The sequence below is a fragment of the Rhinolophus hipposideros genome (assembly GCF_964194185.1).
Source record: "Rhinolophus hipposideros genome assembly, chromosome: 19".
Taxonomy (NCBI): domain Eukaryota; kingdom Metazoa; phylum Chordata; class Mammalia; order Chiroptera; family Rhinolophidae; genus Rhinolophus; species Rhinolophus hipposideros.
The window spans coordinates 2,178,908-2,197,204 of record NC_138065.1 but is presented as its reverse complement, the minus strand read 5'-3'; positions in this window follow the sequence as shown (position 1 = coordinate 2,197,204).

The following is an 18,297-nucleotide window of genomic DNA, read 5'->3' as shown; positions in this document are numbered from 1 at the left end:
CTGATGGTCCGGCTAGGTCTTATTTTCGGGGAAACACTGTAATATGAACCACTGGAATTTCCAGCCCTGGGTCATCTTCTTGTAGCTGTCACTTGCTTTCTGGATGAGGACAGAAATCCAGGGGTCACACACTGTTTTTCCAGCCCAACAGGATCCAGACGTTTCCAGTTCCTGGACCCGGCAGGACTGCTGGGTCGAGGGGTCACTATTAAAAAAGCCCCTCAACACGCAGGACCCTTGGTTAAAGGTGGGGGAAGAAACAGCCAGGACTCAGGGGAGTTATTCTAACTTTATGAGTTCAGACTTCCGTGGCTGGGAGAAGTACAACTGTCTATAAACAATCTGCTTATTCCATCTACCCTCCTAACACACATAGGCATCTCCCAAAATAATTCCCCACATGGCATAAGCTCCATTTCCGTCCGCTTGCTGACTAGAGAATGCTTATTCACCCCTCAGGGCACCGATGAGGCCTTCCCCGACCTCCACAGCCCCAGACGGGTCAGCCACTTCCTCTGCTGTGTGCTTCCGACTCTTTGTAGGGACCACCACGGAGGTGCTTCCTACAGGGCCTTAGAATGATGTGTTTGTGGTCCCTGACATCTGGGACAATGCCAGGAACCTAGCAGGAACTCCACACACAGTTGCGGAATTAACGAATGAGTAAATACATTAAGTCTGCTTCCCTGACTAGACGGTGAGCTTCTCAACTTTATGGAATGAAACCTGAATCACCGCACTTCAGAGCCAAACGGCGATTGGCGCCAGCTAACGCAGCTCTCAGATTCCAGTGTGTGCTTTATCACAAGCATGGACCACAGACTCGAGGGGTCACCAGGCCCTTCTGATATCCCTGGACCTAGGCCAATCTGCAAACATAGGAGGGGTTCCGTGTTTTATTTGATTTACTTTTCTGAATTTTCACAGTCAATACCCGCTTGCTCATTATAAAAAGTTCAGAAAGAATAGAAAACAATAAAGGAGCAGAAAAATCACGTATAATTCCTGTACCTAATGTTACTATCTGGTATGTTTAGGTCTTTGGCTTTGCGTTGTGTTTTCCCTGCACAATTGAGATTATAGGGCATATATATCAGTGTTAGAGTAGCTGTAATTAGTGTGCACCTAATATTTCATGTTCTGCTTATTTCATTAAAAGAAATCTCGCAGGTACATTAAATCCCGTCTCATTAACACAGCAACATAACCCCACCTACTCGGCATTTTAATTAGATAACGTCACGTTGTCCCATCATCCGTTGATGGTTTGCTCAGCCATTCACTACTCTCGGGCACTTGCCAGTTTCTGGCCATTGTAAGCGTCACGGCTCTGAACCTCCAGCAAGGAGGTATGTGTGGTTGGAGCTAAAACTTCCAGTAACACCACCATCCATGGACTTGGGAAGTGCTGGGTCTCAGCCAGCTTAGACAGAAGGGAGGGTACTGTACTAGTGGACTCTAAAGGTGGCTGTGGTGGCCATGGCACCCCTGCTGTGTGAATGCACGTGAAGTGAGAGAGCTCAAGGGAGCAGGGACCAGGCCTGCCTTGTTGCCATGACACACCTGGAGCCCCACACAGGGCCTGGCATATGACAGGTGAACGAAGGGAGGGAGGGATGGATGGATGGATGGATGGATGGATGGATGGATGGATGGATGGATGGATGATTGATGGATGGACGGACGGACGGACGGACGGACGGGTGGGTGGGTGGGTGGGTGGATGGATGGGTGGGTGGATGGATGTATGGATGGATGGATGATGGATGGATGGACGGACGGATGGACGGACAGGTGGGTGGGTGGATGGATGGATGGTGGGTGCACGGCTGGGTGGACAGTTGAACTGTGCTCAGACGCCTGGGATTATGATGTCTTAGTGATGCCCTGCAGCCAGACCACACCCCCAGCTGAGCAGCCAATGTGAAGGAATGTTAATGAGATGCTGATCCACGGCTCCCCCAACTCCCAGGGTCCTCTTCCTCTCTCTCATGGCCCCGCACCCCCCTCTCCTACCCACGTGTGTCTCCATGCTCTCGTCTGGGGTAACCTCCAGAGCGGTCTGCTTGGGCAGATAACCTGCCGGTGAGAAAGAACACAGCACGGCTTCCCCCTTTGTCCGAGGATGGGAGGATGGCACCATGTACCAGCCATTCAACCGGCAAAGCAGGTCGGCAAGCCTGAGAGCATCTGTCCACTCGGTCACAAACAGTTCTTGGGCCCCTGCTGGGCCTAACACCCGAGAATTAGGTGAGTAATGGGTGAGTCCGTCCTTGAGAAGCTCACTCTTATGTCCCAAAGAGACTCTTCACTTGCTCCCCCAAAACCATCCTCTTGTCCAGTGTCCCCCACCTCAGATGAGGGAGCCATCCTCGGTACCTGCTTCTCCCTGATCGCCTCATAAACAGCTCACAACATCGCCCTCCTTTTCTCTCCACCTCTCTAGTCCAGTCACAACACTAATACCTCCACCTGGTCCCCCCACGACCCCTCTAAGCCCTACGAGCCATCCACCACATGGCACCAGAGAAATCGCTAGAAAATGCAAATCTGCTCATATTGCTCCTCTGCTCCAAACCCCAATGGCCTCCCAGAGCTGTCAGGATAAAAGTCAATGTCCCCCTTAATGTGGCCGCCAGGCTGGCCTCACTGTCCTGCCCAGCGTCACACTGCACCACTCCCTACCCACTTCCACACACCAGCCAGACCAGCTCCCTCCACCTCTCAAAGAGCCAAGTGACCTCATCACTCAGGGCCCTCCCTCGGTGAGAGTCCTCTGCCTGGAGTGCTGCCAGCATCCCCTCTCACCCCCTTCTTTACCTGGCCACCGACTCCTCCTCATCCCTACCGTCCCCATGTAGCCATCACTTCCTCAGCAAAGCCATCCCTGCCTCCTCAGCCTAAGGCAGGTTCTCTGGTATTTACTCCATCAATACTCTGTGCCCTTCTTCCCTGGCACCGTCTCAGCTGTCACCCTACAGTACATATGTGCTTAGTGTTGGAGCCCTCCACCCCGCCTCCCATTAAAACAAGCTCCAAAGAGTGGGAGCTGGTTGTCCCAGGGCCTGGAGCACAGAAGGTGCTACAAAACCTTGTGAAATGACAATGATAGGATAGAGCTAGGAGCTGTGACAATGGAGGGGAGAAGATGTACCTGGATCAACCCCAGAAAGCAGGTGGGGATGAGGACATTTCCCAGGGTTGGCAAAGCTTAAGCTGAGTCCTGAAGGATGAGGAGTCATGAATCCACAGGGGGCAGAAGTGAGGAGGTCGGCACTCAAAGCAGAGAGAAAGCTTTGGGGAATTACTTTGGAGAAACTGGAAATAATCCCACATGGCTTGAGTTCACTTGAGTGTGAGAGTCCTTTAAGAGCTATGTCTAAAGAAGTAAGTAGGAGGCAGACTTGAAGGATCTTACAACCTAGAAAGTGGTTTGATAAGGGAATGGAGAGCATCAAAGGATTTAGGCAGGAGAGTGACCTTAAAAAGCACTCTGCCTGCAGCGTGGAGGAAGGATAGCACAGGATCGAGGTCAGAGAGGAGGAGATCAATTTGGAGGAGGCTGCATGAATCCAGGGAACTGATCTGAGCCTGAACTGAGGCCGTGAGGAGGGAAATTAGAGAGGCATTTGAAGATAGGATTGATAGAGCTTGGTGACAAAATGGGTATGTGATTAAGAGAAAGGGTCATTTCCAATTTCCTGTCTTGAGCAGCTCAGTGAAAGTAGATTTTCCAAGAGAAGAAATGCAGGAAGAATAAGAGGTCAGCGCAAGATAATGATACACCTCTTATTTGACATGTTGAGATTCAGGCATCTGTGGGACAAACCACATACACACATTAAACAGGCCTGGAGCTCAGGAGAGAGGGCAGCAGGGCGGTGGTTGTTTGGAAATTTACTGAGCACTTGAAAGGTTGGTGCTCAGAAATGTCCATATCACAGGATGAAGAGAGGAATATGCAGGTGCTACAGGGACCCACAGAGAGGTTCTGGGATCATCTGCAAGTTCCGGAAAGCTTCCTGGGGATGGTGAACCCTGATCGGAGCATTCAAGGGACAATGGGGCGCTCTTGATGCAAGATGGGAATTAGTGGGAGATGTAGCTGGTGACGTGGAGAAAAGCCAGATCATGGAAGCCTGGAGTGTCGTGCTAGGAACGTGAAATTTAGTCAGACGTTATTGTGCAGCCATTGGAGGGCTTAATCAAAGCACTGACGTGGTCAGATGGCCGACCACCCAGGGAGACAGTCAGACAGAGGCCAACAGACAAAGCTGTCTCCCCAACAGCCACTGTCCCCGTTCTTTCTTATAACAGAGCCCAAGATTTGTTCGGGCACTTTATCCCCCTGTGGCTATATGTCTCAGAGAACAAGGGCCACACCTCCAGTCCCCGTCGAATCATAGTGGATCTAATGCTACCATGGTGATTCCATTCCCCTTCACAGTGACTGGTTTAGGCATGGGAAAATGGTGGCCAATGAGAAGGGAATTCTGTGAGAAGCCCCTGAGAAAGTTTTCCTTGATGCTGGACACTTTGGGATCTCTAAGTAATGCCTGAACCTATGGAAGCTCTCTTGGGACCATGAGGGGAGTTAGCTTGAAGAGAACTCAATGAGCATGGCAGAACAGAAAGATGAAAGGAAGTTGGGTGCTCTCAGCTGTTAACCAACTCAGAAGCTGCTCACCTTCCAGTCTCGTTACGATGTGACCTTAAAATGTGACCCTTTATGTTGAAGTCAACTTGGGTTGGGTTTTCTGTTTCTTGCAGCCAAAATCATCAACAACACATAGGAAAGAATAGAAGCCATGACACTGGTAGGGAGAGCCACAGGCAAGGCTGTGGTAGCACAGAGACTACGGTTGAAGCTGCATGTGTGGATGAGATGTCCTCGGGAGAAGGTGTATGAAGCAGGTAGAGTGAGAATTTGGGGAGGGCAGGACAAGATGCTGGGGAAACAACAGTGATAGGACAGGTCAAGGAGGAGAAGTCCACGTGGGAGACCACAGGGCTGAAAACAAGGAAGAATGAAAGAGGACAGCATCAAGACCCAAAAGAAAGAAAAGGAGTGATTTACCAGCATCCCAGACAGCAGAGAGGTCTAGATAGCAGAGAGGTCTAGATAGGGGGCTATAAAATGCCTCTGACCACAGGAGTTCACAGAGGACACCAGTGAGAGCTGAGTCAGTGGAGTTGGTAGAAAGGAGAGTGACAGTAACTTAATTGAAGTGGGATAGGGACAAATGTATGTCAAGAAAGGGGAGCTAAGTGCGTGTTAATGACTCTCTTCTTAGAATTTGATCACCGAAAGAAGTAGAAACTTATACATGGAGAAGCTCAAAGAAAATGCAAAGAGGATGGATTAGTTATATGTTGGGGAATAGCAAATTACCCCAAAACTTGGTGGTTTAAAAAACAAACATTTATTACCTCAAAGCTTCGGTAGGTTGGGAATTGGAGAGCAGCATCGTTGGCTGGTTGTAGTTTACAGTCTCTCATGAGGTCAAAATATCATCTGGGTTAATTTTTTTTAGTCTTTTTTCTGTGTTTCATGTTGGCTATTTCTATTTCTCTGTCTTCAAGTTCACTAATATGTTTTTCAATAATGTCTAATCTGCTGTTAAACTCACCCAATGTACTTTCCTCAGAGCATCAGTGAGCTACAGAACAACTTCAAGTGGCCTAACATATGTGTAATTTGAGTCCAAGAAAAAAAGAGAGAAAGGAGAGAACAGAAAAAATATTTCAAGAAACGGTCACAATTATTCAACTTTTTATGAAAATTATAAACTTACAGAACCAAGAGTCCCAATAAACCCCAAGTACAAGAAACATGAAGAAAATCATAGTACTACATATACTAATCAATTGGCTCAAAATAAATGATGAAGAGAAAATCTTAAAAGCAACCAGAGATATTACATACAGGAAAAAAAAGATAATCGTGATAGCAGACTTTCTGTCATAAAAAATTCAAGCCAAAGAACTATGGAACAACATCTTTAAACTACTGAAAGAAAAGCAATGTCAAATTTGAATTCTATATGCAGAGAAAACATCTTTCAAAAATGAAAATAAAACAGTTTTTCAGACATACAAAACCTAAAAGACTTCATTACCAGGCGACCTGAACTATAATAAATGTTAAAAGAAATCCTTCAGGGCCAACCCGGTGGCTCAGGCGGTTAGAGTTCCATGCTCCTAACTCCGAAGGCTGCCGGTTCGATTCCCACATGGGCCAGTGGGCTCTCAACCACAAGGTTGCCAGTTCAATTCCTCGAGTCCGGCAAGGGATGGTGGGCTGTGCCCCCTGCAACTAGCAACTGCAACTGGACCTGGAGCTGAGCTGCGCCCTCCACAACTAAGACTGAAAGGACAACAACTTGACTTGGAAAAAAGGCCTGGAAGTACACACTGTTTCCCAATAAAGTCCTGATCCCCTGCCCCAATAAAATCTTAAAAAAAAAAAAAAGTAAAAAAGAAATCCTTCAGGCAGAAGGAAAATGATAACAGATATACTGAAGAGCATCAAAACTGGTAACTATGTGGACACGCAAAAAGGGAGAGCAAATGGAATTATTAAGAATATTCATTAATCCCCAATATATGGTGATGGAAGGAGAACTGACTCTGGGTGGTGAACACACAATGTGATATATAGATGATGTATTACAGAATTGTACACCTGAAATCTATGTAACTTTACTAACAATTGTCACCCCGATAAACTTTAATTTTATAAAAATTCATTAATCCAAAAGCAGGCAGGAAAAAGAGGAAAGGGGAACAAAGAATAAAGGGGACAAACAAAAAAATGAGTAAAGATATAGATGCCTTAAACACCAAGATCAACCACGTTAACCTAATTGATATTTAGAGAACCCTCCCCAACAATAGGAGAATACCCATTATTTTCAAACCCACATGAAACTTTACCAAGACAGAGACCCAGAGCCATAAAGAATTTAAGTCATATAAAAAATATTCCCTGGCATTCTTTCTGTGTTAAATGAACAAAGATGAACGTAGGCTCCATTGCTGGTGGCAGCCATCTTGCCTCCTTTGGAAAAGTCAGAGAACAAACCCAAACCTTAAAGGACGGTGGAGTCTAGAGAACAGAGCCAGAGTCCTGATCAAACCATACCTAAAGGTAAATTACTTCTGAAATTCTCAGTCATCTGAGATAATAAATTCTCCTTATTGCTTAAGTCCATTTGCATTGATCTTCCCGTGTCACTTGTAACCAAAAGCACCTTGCAATTAATTCTGTCTGGCAATATTGGGGAAGTTTTTCCAGAGGGGAGATCACTTGAGCTTCAGTCCTCCATGACCTCCAGGTGACCTTGAAGGCAGCCTGACTTCCCTCCAGCCCTGCTGCTGAGGTCCTTTCACTCAGTCCTACCTCCCCCCACAAATCTGCACATTCTCACCATTCACCAGGCAACAGCTTATCACCAATGATGGGAGATATTAAAGCCGACTCCTTCTTCCCAGGAAATGGAAACAGCCCAGGAGAATTAGCTAGAGAAAACCTATTAAGCAACAAAGAACATACCCAGCTGTCGAGTCACCTTAAGAATTTAAATTCATGCTGTTTGCCTGCTGAGTGGTTTTCTCAGCCTGCTAGGGCTCTCCACTTCAAGAGGGCCTTGGAGACCAGCGGGGTCTGGAATGTTCCCTGCCTGGGCACACCTCATCCATCTCCCCTGTGCGCTTTTCTCTAACCAGCCATGAGACTAAGAACAAAATGCCTATAATCATGAAGCCGTCAAATAAATACAATGAATCCTCTTTCCTTTTGAAAAGCAATCCATTCCCAGCCTTTGATGTGACCTATTAGCTTCTCATTGATAGTAAGAGTTTCTTCCTGTGCGGTGCTCTCTGGCACATTATCACATCCCGGCTTCCCAGCAGCCCTAAGAACCCAGCAGGAAGGATTACTGGCTCCAGGTAGCAGGTGAGGACCCAGAGCCTCCAAAAGATTACATGGCTTGCTCAAGGTCACAAGGCCAAGATTTGAACGCAGGCCTTTGGGGCCTGTTCCTGGAGCCCTGCGCTGCCTCTCTTCTTACAAAAATTCTCAGAAAGGCATCTTCACTGTACCGAACCAGTCTGCCACGCAATGAGCAGCAAGCCTCAGCAGAACAACAAAGTATTCTGTCCTTCCAGAAATCTAAGAATCCCTCTTGGACCATGACAGGGCTCAGCTGTGCAAGTGAGGCCTTGGGCAGGCCTTTCAATGACTGAGCCTCAAATGCCTCCACGTGAAGTGGAGATCAGCTGCCTCACTGGCAGTGGGAGAATCAAACAGGGTCACTGTGTCCCTCAGACAGGCTGGCATTCATCTTGGGCCAGCCTGAGAACTGGCTGTGGAGACAGGTCCCTGACATATACACACTGGCCAGGGCAGTGCTGGAGCGGGCGTGGGAGCTGGGAGGAGTCTAGCTGACCCAACACGCGCTCAGTAAGGACAATGAAAAGGCCACTCGTGACAGAAAAGGGTCAGGGGAAGGGCAACTTCCTACCTGCTCTGTGAGAACCAGAGCAGGACGTCCCCAGGGCTGAAACCTGCACCCCACACTCAGAGTTTCCATCCTTCTCACACGGCAGCCACGCTTCCTTTTCCACACAGGTACCTCCGCCTGAAACCGCCTCCTCTCTACTGCCCAGCCTCTCCCACAACAATAGAGCCAGGAGGCCTCTCAAACCAGCTCTGCCTCCCGCCCTGCCTGGGTGGGCCCAGCCAGGTCTCCTGCCACTGCGCAAGATCACGTGGGACTTCCTGAGCTGCGGACGAGGAATCAGCTTGGCTCTATTCCACTGTGCGTGCCCTCCCTCCTTGCCTACCTCCTCCTTCCATCCCTCCCTCCGGATGCCACCGAAGAAATGAATGAGCAAAGCTGTGGGTGCAGGAAAGCTGGGCCTGGAAGAAGACTGGAGGCTTCCCTCTGAATAATCAGTTGGGGACATTCATAAGTCGATCTCAGATGGGTCCCCACATGCCCAGTGAGCCCAGCACGCCTCCCTGGGGGGGGGGGGGAACATTTCCTGTCTCCAAAGTGACGAGCTCATCCCTTCCCCTCACTCCTCAGACCTTCTACATTTTCCCCACTGCCTCCCCACTTCCCCACACCAACGACTGTGCTTCATACTGCCTGGGAAAAACCTGATGCAATCTGACCACCTGAACTCCCTCATCTCTCTACCACCAAACCACCAAGCTTACCCACATCAAGACCACCCTCTCTGTTCCCCCTGTGATGAGGGACAGTGTCCCTGCACTGTTCACGACCCCGTCCTTCTCAGGAACACGGCCCCTGCCCATATCCTCTCCTACAGAGCTCGGTCCCAGGACCCCTTTTCCTCTCTGTCTATATACTCTCCCTAGGTATAAGGAGACCTAGGAAGGACCACCTCCTTCCTGTCCCAAGGTTTAAATCCCATCTCTATGCTTATGGTCCCAAATCAACATTTATAGCGCGTGTGCACGCACTCACGCATGCACACACACAGTTAAAGAACACAAGGACCCTGCAATTCCACTGCTAGGTATATCCCCAAGAGAACAGGAAACGTATGTCCACACAAAAACTTGTACATGAATTTCACAGCAATAGTATTCACCATAGCCAGAATGTGGAAACAACCCAAATGTGCACCAACAATGGATACACAAAATGTGGTCCATCCAAACCCTGGCATCGAATTCAGCCATGAAAAGGAATGAGCCGACTTGTGCCTCAACATGGACAAACCTGGAAAACGTTACGTTAAGTAAGAGAAGCCAGTCACAAAAGTCCCCGTAATATATGATGCCATTTATATGAATGTCCATATAAGACAAATCCATAGAGATGAAGCAGATTTGTGGTTGCTTGGGGGAGGGCAGAATGGGAAGCAACTGATAATGGATACAGAATTTCCTTTGAGGGTGACAAAAACACTGAAATGAGTGGTGTTGCACAACTCTGAATATACTAAAAACCACTGAACTGTATGCTGTTAATACTGTTACAATAAAGCTGTTATAAGACACACACATACACACAGGCACCTCCTCTCCCAGGAACACAGCTCAGTGCTGACACAATGCAACACTAAATATCCTCTTTTGTGACTGATGTTTCTCCATGTCTCTTCCCCTATGGCTTCCAGAAAAACGCCAAGGCCATGTGTGGGTTGTGGCACAGCCAACACAGGAGGGGTGCTTGGGGAAAGAAAAGACACATTCATTCACTTGTCCAATCCTTCCTTTTAGATACCCCAACATCATACCCTTCACCAGCAGGCTGAGTGCTCATTTTCCTGATTCCCTTCCTGTGTCAGTCATAACTGAGGAAGCAGTCACGTGTTAGCAGAGTATTCGCTAACCTGGTGTACCTGGTGCTTGAGGAATATTTTCAATATGAAATCGTTCATATTACTCTTAAATTTGTAAACCATGGGCCAGCCCGGTGGCTCAGGTGATTGGAGCCCGTGCTCCTAACGCCACGGTCGCAGGTTCAATGCCCATATGGGCCAGTGAGCTGCACCCTCTACAGCTAAGATTGTGAACAACAGCTCTCCCTGGAGCTGGGCTGCCCTGAGTAGTCGGAGGGCAGTGAGCGGCTGTGAGCTGCTATGTGCCACCATGAGTGGCCAGCAGCGTGTGAGTGGCCGGCAGCCGGTGAGAGCTTCCGTGAGCTGCTGTGAGTGGCCAACCAGTGACCGACTGCCTCAGGCTGGGGAGCGCAAGGCTCATGATACCAGCATGGGCCAGGGAGCTGTGTCCTACACAACTAGTCTGAGAAACAACAGCTTGAACCGGAGTGGGGGAGGGGGGGTGACGGAAGAAGGGGAGAAAAGAAATTTGTAAACCAGGTCTAGAGGTAAATGCAAAAAGCTTGAGACTGATTCTTTACAGTGGCCACCAGATGGATGTTGACTAGTAAAACTGGAAATAGTTTTATAGTTTTATTTTCATAAAAACGTGTTATAAGATTTAATTAAAATTCCATAAAATAAAATGTAAGCTTCTGGTCAAGATGGTGGAGTAATAGGTAAACACTGTGCTCACCTCCTCTCATGACCACCTCAAATTTACAACTGAACTACAGAACAACCATCAGAAAATCGCCTGAAGTCTAGCTGAACTGAAGCCTTAAACCACAGATATACAGAAAAAGCCACCTTGAGACTTGCAGGATGGGTGGAGACGTAGAATGAGTTGGTCCCACACCCACATGTGATGGTTAAAAATTGGGAGGGATATCTCAGCCGCAGAGTTCCCCCTGGAAGAACGAGGAGTCCCAACCCCACACCAGGCTCCCCAACCCAGGGTTTCAGTGCCGGGGAGAGAAGTCCCCCTAATTTCTGGTTGTAAAAACCAGCAGAAATTGCAGCTGAGTGCAACAGAGGGCAGCTGCAATGCTAGGCGCCCCTGGAAAGGGCCCGCGCACATACTCACCAATGGATTCACTCGCTCTGAGCTCCAGCGCTGAGCCAGCACCTCGAAAGGCACCAGGGACAAACCGGGAGAGACTGAATTGTCTGGCATCAGGGTGAGGGCTGGAAGGGCAGCTTTCTCCTAGACAGAGGAGCTGGGAAGTCATTATTCCTTTGTTGAGCCCTCCCCCCTCACTGCGTGCAGACACAAGTGGGCGGGACATCTGAGTCTCCATCAACTGGCCAACACCATTAGCCCCGCCCAGGTGATTCTCTGAGGCCCCACTCCAGCCAACTTGCAGGCCCACACCAGCCACTTCCAGTGGCTTTTCCACACAAATGGCCTGTTTTGGCTCATGCTGCAGACTTTCCTAAGACCTCTCAAAGGTTCACAAACCCCAAACAAGCAGCATCTGGCTTCAACACGCCCCATACTTCTTGCTGAGCAGGAAGCCTAGCACTAGCAGCAGCTGGCCTCAGTTTGAAGCTCGCCTCTCCCAGGTGCCTCCAAGCCCAGCACAAGTGGCAATCATCTGCAGATCACGTTGTAGCTCATACCAAGTGGCTCAAGCAGGGCACAGGCAGCCGCTGAACTTGGTCTGCACCAGAGCCCCTCCCAAGAGGCCTCAGAACCAAAACACCCGGTGGCCAGCTTCAGACCACACCAGAGCACCACCCTACCAACTCCGCAAACGACACACCCCCAGGGCAGACTCAGCAGGCACCAGAGCCCCGTGAAAGGGAATCCTGCTCTGCAGAGTCAGCCCCTGCACTGTAGTCATAGCTAGTTCTCACAACCAATCAGCTTGAGGGTCAATCCCTCCCATTCATGTGCCAATAGCAACTAAGGCTCAACTACAACAGGAGGGCACACACAACCCACACAAGGGACACACCTGGAGCACCCAGCTTAGGTGACCGGGAGACTGTGCCACTGGGCCCACAGGACACCTTCTACATAAGTTCACTCTACTAAGACCGGGAGGCCTAGCAGCTCTACCTAACACACAGAAACAAACACAGGGAGGCAGCCAAAATGGGGAGAGAAAGAAACATATCCAAAATGAAAGAACAGAAAAAAGCTCCAGAAAAAGAACTAAACAAAATGGAGATAAGCAACCGACCAGATGCAGAGTTGAAAACACTGGTTATGAGGATGTTCAATGATCTCAGTGAGAACTTCAACAGAGAGACGGGAAACATACAAATGGAGATAGAAAATATAACAAAGAACCAGTCAGAAATGAAGAATACAATAACTGAAATGAAGAATACATTACAGAGAATCAACAGTAGATTACATGAAGTAAAGGATGAAATCAGCCATTTGGAAGACAAGGTAGCAGAAAACACCCAATCAAAACAGCAAAAATAAAAAAGATCCAAAAAAAAAAAAAAACGAGAAGAGTTTAAGGGGCCTCTGGGACCACATCAAGTATACCAACATTCCCATCATAGGGATGCCAGAAGGAGAAGAAAGCGAGAGCAAGAAATTGAAAATCTATTTGAAGAAATAATGATGGAAAACTTCCCTTACTTGGTGAAGCAAATGGACATACAAGCCCAGAAAGCACAGAGAGTCCCAAACAAGATGAACCCAAAGAGGCCAACACTGAGACACATCATAATTAAAATGCCAAAGGTCAAAGACAAAGAGAGAATCTTAAAAGCAGCAAGAGAAAAGCAGTTAGTTCCCTCCAAGGGAGCTCCCATAAGACTGTCAGCTGATTTCTCAATAGAAACTTTGCAGGTCAGAAGAGACTGGCACAAAATATTCAAAGTGATGAAAAGCAAGGACCTACACCCAAGATTACTCTACCCTGCAAAGCTATCATTTAGAATCAAAGGACAGATAAAGAGCTTCCCAGACAAGAAAAAACTAAAGGAGTTCATCACCACCAAACCAGTATTACAAGGAATGTTAAAGGGACTTCTTTAAGAAAGAAGGAAAAAAGTCAAAAATATGAATAATAAAATGGCAATAACTACATATCTATCAATAATTACTTTCAATATAAATGGATTAAATGCTCCAATCAAAAGATAGGGTGGCTGAATGGATAAGAAAACAAGACCCTTACATATGCTGCCTACAAGAGTGAAAGTAAAGGGATAAGAAAATATCTTTCATGAAAAAGGAAATGAAAACAAACAAACAAAAAAGCTGGGGTAGCAATACTTATACCAGACAAAATAGACTTTAAAAGCTGTAACAAGAGACAAAGAAGGACCCAGTGATTCCATTCTGGGTATTTATCCAAAGAAACCCAAAACACTACTTCAGAGGGACATTGCAGCATTACTTACAATGGCCAAAATATTGATGGGCCTGGGTGCCCATCAATAGAAGAATGGATGAAGAAGAAGTGTACATATATACAATGGACCATTATTCAGCCATAAAAAGACAATTAAATCTTGCCATCTGCAACAGCAGGGATGAACCTAGAGGGTATCATGCTGAGTGAAATAAGTCAGACAGAGAAAGGCAAATGCCATAAGATTTCACTTATATATGGAATCTAAAAAACAAAACAAATGAATAAACAAAACAGAAACAAACTCATAGATAGAGAGAACATTTAGATGGTTGCCAGATGAGAGAGAGGCTGGGGGGATGGGGAAAGGGGAAGGACTTAAATACAAATTGGCAGTTACAAAATAGTCATGGGATAAGAAGGACAGCATAGTGAATATACACAATAATACTATAGTAACTATGTATGGTGTCAGATGGGTACTAGACTCATTGGGGTGATCACCTCATAAGGTATATAAATGTCTAATCACTATGTTGTACTCCTGAAACTAATATAATGTATGCCAACTGTAATTAAAAAATAAAAATTATTTTTTAAGTGCAGATAAAACACAGATTGCTGGTGAGCGACAACTAAAATAAATCAAATAAAATTTAAAATCAACTTTATTCAAAAATTTTGCTTTAAGTTTTTTATACTGATTCATTTAAACTAGTATTTTGCCTGTTATTTTAATAGATGACTATATTAGGAGAAAAGAAACTTCTTCGAAAATAAATTAGGTAGAATCTTGAACCAAATCAACATAATTTGTGATTTGCTAAAATAAAAGCAAAAAATAAATTTTGTGGAAAACTATACAATAATTTAGAAATGATATTTGTCTTTATTACTTATCCAGTCATCTTGGCCCACTAACAAAACACTCCGACATGCATAATAATAATCAAATTCAAGCAATTTTGATATTTTGCCAACTTCTTACATTATTTTCCAATTTTGTCATTGTGATGGTATGTTTGTCAAAGTAGGAGGTTAGAACATATTTTATGTAAGAGTTTGTTAGTTTCATTTATAACTTAAATATTTAGACACGTAGTATGTAGGCCTCTCACCCCAGCCCCACAAGCCTGAGGAGCGGCCCGACATGCCTCCGGCCTCTCACTGAGGGGGGCAGAAGGAAAGCACAAGGCAGATCAATGACCGGGCTGCAAGAGATGGGCCCCGCCCCAGGCCTATAGGCCTCTCCAGGCCGCACTCCCAGCCCACCTGCAGAGGGAAGAAAGAGGTTGCCCCAGAACCAGGTGAAAAACCTGCCCTCCTGACCTAGGGCATCCTTTCCCAAAATGATGGACCTTGGGGGAAACCCCAGCCCTACCAAGAGAGGGCACTCTTGCTCTATGGCTGCAGGTATGGCCGAACACACTGTTTATCCATCTGCTAATTCATCTGGAGGAAGTTGGCAGGTGCACCTTCCCTGGCCTCATGCTGCCTTGAGTCTAGAGTGGAGGTGACAACACGACCACACAGACCAGCCCCCTGCAGCCCATCCGGTCCCGATGGATGTGCCAGGCCCAGCCTGCTCTGGCGTCCATCTCTCCTCCAGGAGAGGTCCTGCCAGCCGCCCTCTTTATGGGCTCTCGATGCCCCCAGACCACTGGCCCAAGGACAAACAGCTGTCTGTAGCTCAGTGTTCCCTAACTTCATACAGATTCAAGACAGAGTTCTCCCCACAAGCCCCCCAAAGTGAGCAAGTCTCAGAGGCAGAGCTCTGGCTCAACTACACACAAGATATCACCAAACAGAATAACTGGGCTACCTCGAGTGCATCAGGTAAGCTGCCTCTTGTCCCAAGGACAATGGGTAAACACTTATTTCATATGCTTGTCATGAAAGGGCCCCTTTGGGCAATTTCCCTGAAACAAAGGAACTGCCTAATCCAAAAGTGAATTGAAGTCACCGCCTCTGGAGACACAAACAAACAAACAAACAAAAACTTTTTGTGATTTTTTCAGTGACAGTTTTTCCCTTTTCAATTCATCAAGGTTTCAAAAATCTGAGGATTTGGGTTCGGCCCGGGCTCCCCATTCCCGTCTGAGCAATGTAACAGAGCACAGGAGGAAGGAGTGGGGCCCTGGGGCGTGGTGTGCAATGAGCGGGACATCCACGTAGAGAAGCCAGAACATTCCGGAGTCACCCACAGCTAGATGAGCTCACCAAGGCAAGAGGGAAGAGAGAACAGGAGGCGAGGGCCGGAGAACATCTGTATTTCTAGCACCAGAAGACAGCAGGAGTCAGAAATAGAAAAGGCAGGAGCAGAGAGGCAGGAGAACCAAAACAGTGAATTCAAGGAGGGAGTGGGTGATCGCATGGGCTGCTGCAGACAGGTCGTGAATGAGAACTGAAAATGCTGTGTCCCTGGTGGGTGACCTTCAAGAAGCAGTTTCAGTGGAGACGGGCGCAGAGGTCAGATGGCAAGTGTTAAGGAGTGAAGGGACGAGAGAGAGATGTTACTTGAGGGCTCTGCAGGTGGAAGGGAAGCTGTTTCAGGACGGGAAAGATGGAGAAACCGGGAAATCCCAGGGAGAGGGGCTAACCTCTGCAGCTTCTTAGGGGGGAGGCCTAGGGGAGAGATGCAACATGAGTGGGGAGTGAGAACCAAGGACAGGCCACCAAGGCAGGCGCGACAACAGGAGATGGAGTCGAGGAGGAGAGGTGGGGGACACAGATTGGGACTCGGCCACCTGCCATCACCTGCCCAGCCTTCCTGATGCCACACCAGCATGAGGTGTCGGGAATCTAAGCTGAAGGTCCCATTCGCCCCAGAGCCCCCATCCGAGGTCATCAGCATGGCCTCCTGACCAGCCTTGGGTCTCTCATTCACTCATTAACATTGACTGCGCACCTACTATGCGACAAGTACTGAGCCACGTGCTGGGGCTGACAAGTCAGAGGGACAAAGCCCCAGCCTCACAGCTCCGAGGGCAGCAGGGAGCATTGTGACGCTGACTTTCACGGGGTGCCAAGGATAGAGGGTGCTGCGGACACCTCACGTGGGTGAGGGGCTGCGGGGGCAGTAAAACCAGGGAAGGTGCCACATAGGCAGAGACCCAAAGCCAGAGGAGTGAGCCAGGAGAACAGAAGAGGCAGGGCTGTTCTGGGCAGAGGGTACAGTACGTTTCCAAGGAGCAGAGGTGGACGAGAGTCTGGTGATTCCAGGAACTGGGATTCGCAAATCAGGATGGCTGGAGAGCGGAGCCCAGGACGGTTATCCAAGGGATGGGCCTGAAGCCATAAGAACAGGGCCTTCGGGGATAGTTAGCGAAGAATACAAAATAAAATGATTACCTAATTATGAGCACAGCCCTCCACAGGTCACTGTATGCTGGAACCAAAACAACGGTGTACATTGTGTACTGAATAAAATCCATAACCCTTTGTGGGGGAGGATTGCTGCAGAGGCTAAATCGGATATCATCAGAAGTGTGGAAGGAAGGGAAGGAGGGGACGTACCAGCTTGGCATAATGGAAGCTGAATGACATTGACTACAGTTTTTTTGGTTTTGGTTTTGGTTTTGTTTTGTTTTGTTTTTTCTGAGCTGGTCAAGTTCAATCCCACCAGATGTCATGAAAGCAAGGTCTGTGAGGAATGATTGAAGGAAACCAGGTATGGACAAGCCCTGAACTGCACCTGACTCACGCTTGCATGTCCAGTACCATCCTGGTGTGGCCTCCCAGACTTGCCACTGTTCTCAGTTAAAAACCCACATGCCACAGAGGGAAAGGGTTTGAGACCTGAGCTGTGCTGAGAAGCTGCTCTGAGCCCCAGGGCCACTAAAGAGCATAGCTGAGCCCACCCCGGGGCTGATGCTCTCGGCCACAATTCAAGGTATGCACACACCATCCATCTGCGAGTCAGTATTTAGAGCACACTCCCAGAGCACATGGGAGAAGCTTCCAGAAGGGGCCGCAGGACACCAGAGGACGTGCTGGGGGCCTATGCAAGTCTAAACCAGCCAGACATGCGGAGAGGGGTAGGTGAGGGTGAGCCCCAGGCAGCCAGCGTGAGGCTTTGCACCATGCAGGCTCGGTGTCCGCAACTCGGCCATTCGTCCACACGTCCATTTCAACAGCGGTGTTTCCTTTTATTTCTTAATAAGAATTCCTTTTCCAAAAATGCCAAGTTTTTCTCATATATACCAAAGGGTAAGTGGGGGGAAAGGGCACTAAAAATGGAATGGAAGCTCAAGTCCAGGCCCAACTCCACTGCTTCTGGGACAGGAGATGGTGGCTGAGCTCCTGGAGGACAAGCAGAGTGGTACCTAAACAACCCTGCACCGTGACCGGCAAGATCCCCACTTCACAGGTGGGGATCGAGGCTCAGAAAGTGGACTGACTTGCTCAGGGTCCCACAGGTAAATAATGACGGGCGGAAGTCAAACCTGACTATGAAGCGTGCTGGGCAGTCACTCCACCTTTCTGTTTCCCCATTTATTCAGTTTTTAAATGGGAACGACGACATGGCTCCTGCGAGAATGAAATGAAGTAAGATGCGTGAAAACACCCGGTGAACTGTAAAGTGTGACGCCTGTGTTAATGTCTTCCCCACGAC